At 46.1% G+C, this 4978-nt stretch overlaps 1 protein-coding gene across 5 annotated transcripts in view; it reads left to right on the top strand.

The window, feature by feature from the left end:
* The first annotated feature begins 833 nt into the window (after positions 1-833).
* The window catches only part of DPY19L3 (dpy-19 like C-mannosyltransferase 3), a 92706-nt gene continuing 88561 nt past the window's right edge, over positions 834-4978 (top strand). The window contains exon 1 of one of the 5 annotated variants that reach the window (XM_027868208.1): positions 834-1177. The gene's annotated coding sequence lies outside the window, so the exon portion shown is untranslated. The remainder of the gene's footprint in view (positions 1178-4978) is intronic. The other 4 variants (XM_027868206.1, XM_027868205.1, XM_027868207.1 and 1 more) reach the window with 4 other exon arrangements.

Below are 4978 nucleotides of genomic sequence, written 5' to 3'. Positions count from 1 at the left end.
TGACAGAACGCTAAGACAAAACAAAGAAAACCCCATCCCATCCCCCCCACCCCTGGAATTCACATCCAATTTGGAGAGAAAACAACTACAGGCACCCAGGCAAGTCTACACAAAGTAATTTGGGCGGGGTGGGGGGGGGGTGGAGAAGATGCGCCCACCCCAGGCAGGGTCAGGAAAGGCCTCGGATAAGAGGTGGCATGTGAGCAGAGCCTGGAAGCACCTTGGAAACTTGGGCCGGTTCTGCTCCGCAACAGGAAGGGGGGGGCGGGTAGGCTCCCGCTCCCGCTCCCGCGGGCCCTCTACACCCTCCAATCCGCAGCGGTGTCAAGCTAGCTTCCCACCTGCGGCCTCCCTCCTGACAGCCCGGCTCCCGCTCCCCTTCGCTGCGGCCGACACCCCCATCCGGGGCCCTGGCTCGCGGGAGGGGTCAGCGGCGACCGCCCGGACCTCAGGAGAGCAGAAGGACTGTCCCAAGACTGGGGAGGAAAAGGAACGGCGTCTTCCTCCCAGGCCCCAGCGCCGCAGCTCGCGACTGGGGCTGTGCCAGTCGGGGGCGGGGCTTCAGGTGACGAGTGGCGGCCCTGCAGCCCTATCACCTGTGCCACAGCTGCTACAGGGGCACCGCCCCCTCCCGCCCTCTCCGGTGATTGGTCGCCTCTCCGTTCTTTGCCTCCCCCCCTTCTCCCTCGCTCTCGTCGCACCCCCCTCCCAAGCGCTCCCCCTGCCCCAGCCCCCAGTTCTCCACTGTGTTGCACAGAGCTCCGCCGCTGCCTCATTCTCCCCTTCTCCCTCCCCTTCCTCCTCCGGTTCCTCCTTCCTAGTCCTCCGCCCCTTCCCTTCTGGGTGACTCTGAGCCATCTGCCGTGGCGGAGGGAACCGGAGGCGTAGTGGGGTACGGACTGTGAGGGGCGTGAGGAGGGTGTGCGAGGGTGAGTGTGGAAGTGTGAGTTGCCTCGTCTCCCCCGGCGCCGCTTCTTTGCGGGCGTCTCGCTGGGTTTGTGCAGCCGAGTGTGTGTGTGTGTGTGTGTGTGTGTGTGTGTGTTTTCCCTCGCCTGCCCCCTCCTTCCCCGCCCCCTAGCACCGCCGAGCCCGGAGCGAGGACCCGCCAAGTCCGAGAAGACCCATCGCCAACTCCCGCTGCTGCCCAGCACTGTCGCTTCCCACCGACGGCCGAAAGGTGACTTGCGTGTCCTGGATGGGTGTGTGTTGTGTTGTGTTGTGTGGTGTGGTATGGTGTGGTGTGCTTTCGGGGGAAGGGTGGGGAGGGTCAAGAAGCCACGCACATCTTGTGTCTGTGTGTGTTTTGTTTGTTCCTGCAGCCACGCCGCGCGCCGTTGGCCCCCTCCCCCCACCGTGGCCCGCGGAGGGGGGGCACCCTGTTGTGTGGACAGCCCGGGGTGGGGGGAGTGGGCCTTGGGGTGACCATTTAAACGCTGAGGATGCAAAACTAGCTTTTACTAGTAGGGTTTTGCCGGAGATTTCATGGGGGGGGGAGTGTTGTTAGAATTTGGGCTTGAGCTTGTTGCCTTGGAGTATTTTGTGTGTGTGTGTGTGTGTGTGTGTGTGTGTGTGTGTGTGTGTGTTGGGGGGTGGAGGTTGTCAAGATTTGGCCCTGCGATTGTTGTCCCAGAGTAGCAGGTGTCTTACAGTGTATGTTGGACTGGTAGTGATGGTGTGGGGGGCGGGGAGTGTTGTCAGGATTTGGGTTTGGGGTTGTTGCCCCAGAGCATAGCTGATATCTTATAGTGTGTGTATTGGGGTGGCGGTGTTGGGGCGGGGTGTTGTCAGGATTGGGCTTCAGCTTGTTGCCTCAGAGTAGCAGGTGTCTTATATAGTGTATGTGCGTGTGTGTGTTTGGACGGGGGGAATATTGTAAGAATTTAGGCTTGAGATTGTTGCTAGTAGGTGTCTTCAGACTCAACTCTCGCATGCCAACATTGTAGATATTTATGGTATAGACTAGGAAATAAACATGTAAAGTATATAAAGCATCACTTTTTGCATAGGGGCATTTTATGATACCCAGCAAAAAACAACAACAAAAACCACAGCACCCTGCAACACTCATTTATTTTGCAGAAGAAAAATTATTATTCTACAATGTGGTGGTTGGGGGGGGGTAGCCTTAGGATAGCATGGATTTAATGTTTGTAATTTTAAATGCTGCTTTAATGAAGATTTTGTACACACTTGTGTGTAACCTGATGTCTTTTTAATCATGTATACAGAAAGGAGTTGTACAAGTGTAAATAATATAGAGTGTCCCAAAGTCTTGGTGCAGTTTTCAGCTTTAATGATGGCTGAAAACTGCACTAAGACTTTTGGGACACCCAGTATGTGTGTGCACTCAATGTTTAATCAAATCAGGCAAATGGGGGAAAAAACAAATTTGTTAATGTTACATTCACATGGATAGTTTTTTTTTTAATCTTCAAGAATTATTGCTGTTCTTTGTCTTATGTTGAATTTATCTGATTATTGTGTTATTCTGTTTTTTAATGTATTGTTAATGTTTGTTTATTTAAAGTTCTATTCTTTTCCTAGAATAGCTATGCTATTGGATTGGTAATTTTCATGTAAGACTGGTTACTTACTTGCAAGATTAGCATGTATAATATTTGACCCTAGTGATAAGTACATTGACGCAGAGTAAATTACTTACCTTTGTAGGAGGAGTTCACTAAGTTTGTGGGGTGAGGTCACCTTTTCCGCCTTCTAGTAGAATATTTTTATTAAATTATGGATAAAATTCAGCTAATTATTCTGTTATTCTAAAGTATTAAGTAGTTATTTAGTGCAGTGGAAAAGGATATTTCAGGGTAACAATCTTAGAGAATTTAAGATCTGCTCTGCTTTTCCAATCAGTGCACCTGAGGACATAGCAGGACTAGTATGGTGGTGACTCTTGGCCATTATCATGCTTTAATTCAAATTAATGTACTTTACATATGTACATGATAATAATACTAATTTTTGTTATTATTAAATGCCTCCCATGAACAGTACTAGTTGCTGCATGTACCAAATTGAAACATGACATCTAGCCTCTGACCCCAGGGAGAGCATAATCTAATAGGGTAAAATAAGGCAAAGGCACATAACTCTAATACAAGTTATGGTATAAGTATGTAGGAGAGGTCCAAACCAAGTAGTGTCAGTGATTTGAGAAAGGAGAGATCAGTTACACCTGGAGCAATGAGGGAAAACATAGAGAAGGCAGTTCTAAACTGGGACTTGAAGGGAAGGATTTCAGTAGTTAAAGATGTGGAGGTGGCATGGGGGACAGAATGCTCAAAGGTGTAGATGCCAGATAAGATTAGGGAATGGCATGTAGTTCATGGATGGAGCAGAGTATGTGAAGAGTAGGTATCTGCAATAATACTGGAAATGTAGGTTGTAGCCAGAATACAGAGGGCCTAAAAGCCAGGATTAGGGGTTGTATTTTATTGGCAAGGAATGAGGAACCCCTGAACATATTTGAGCAAGGGGTTAATGTGGTCAGATTTTGCTTTAGGAAGGTTACTCTGACAGCAAGACTGTGGATGGACGAATGACAGAGGAGACCAATTAGAAGTCTTAGAGTAATCCAGGTGGGAGATAATGAGACCTAGAATTGTAGTAGTATTTGACCCTAGAATTGTAATAGTAGAAGTGGAAAGAAGAGGGAAGATCCTGGCAGTAGAATCAGCAGGGCTTGACTGCTGATTAGGATCTTGTATTTAGAGTTGGAAGAAACCTTAGAGGTCATCTAGTCTAACCTGCTCATTTTACAGATGAGGAAACTGAGGCCCATAGAGAAGTAAGAGTCATTGATATATCTGAAGCTTCATGCCTTGATAATTTGAAGAAATGGTAGGGTCATGGACAAAATTAGGGAAGTTAGGAGAAGATGCAAGTTTTAGGAGGAAGATAATTAATTCAAATTTGAACCTGTTGAGTGTATAGTATATTGAAGTCAACAAGTCATCCAGTCAGCTTGTCCATAGAGGTCCTTACTAAATGCCTTTCCAGTAGGTAAGCTCAAGTGAAATATTGTACAAACAAAGGAAGAATGATAAGGCTAGAGTCCTCAGCACACACATTTAGGAGTTTGGAGCAGGACTAGAATTCCTCTGCACTGTGACTATGTAATGCCATATAATAATAAAAGGAGCCATGAAATGAGTAATTAAAGAGGTAGGGAGAGTCTAGGAGAGAATTCTAGGGAATAGAAGGAGACTCAGGTAGGGAAGAGGTGAATAAGAGTATCCTGTGAGACAGATATCTAGGAGAATGAGAACTAAAGAAACAACATTTGGATTTAGCAGTAAGGAGATCATTAGTGACTTTGGAAAAGAGTGATTTCTATAGAGGTATAAGGATAGAACTTAGATGGTAAAGGTAACAGTGGATGTATATGATACCTTTCAGGGCTTGTAATCTTTTAGTACAATTTTCTAATAGAACACAATCATATTTAATGGTTAAATTTAATAGAGATAAATAAAGAACTATTTGAAAAAGATGGGGGATTTTTTTGTGGATTGAAAATTCAGTATGAGTCAACACTATGATATGACAGCTAAGAAAGCTTAGGCTGCATTGAGAGAAGCCAAGTGTCCAAGATTAGGGAGATTATAGTCCTGCTGTACTGTACTCTGACCTAGTCTGACCACATCTAGAATAGTGTGTTCTATTCTGGATACCATATTTTAGGAAGGACATTGATAAGCCAGAGAGTTTCTAGAAGAAGGCAACCAAGATGGTGGTGAAGGACATCAATATCAGGTCATATGAACATTAGGTAAAGAACTTGGAATATTTAGCTTGGAGACGAGAATATTTTGTGGAGACATAATAACTACTTTCAGATATTTGAAGGGCTCTCTCGGTGAAGAGGGAATAAATAATTGTGTTTGGCCCAGAAGGCAGATCTCAGTGAATTGGGTTGAAAGTTGCTGAGAGGCAAATTTAGTCTTAAGTAAAAAAACAAAAAACA

Source organism: Vombatus ursinus, unplaced genomic scaffold (assembly GCF_900497805.2).
Source record: "Vombatus ursinus unplaced genomic scaffold, bare-nosed wombat genome assembly UNPS02014786.1, whole genome shotgun sequence".
Lineage (NCBI taxonomy): Eukaryota > Metazoa > Chordata > Mammalia > Diprotodontia > Vombatidae > Vombatus > Vombatus ursinus.
This window is presented reverse-complemented; position numbering and strand designations above follow the sequence as displayed.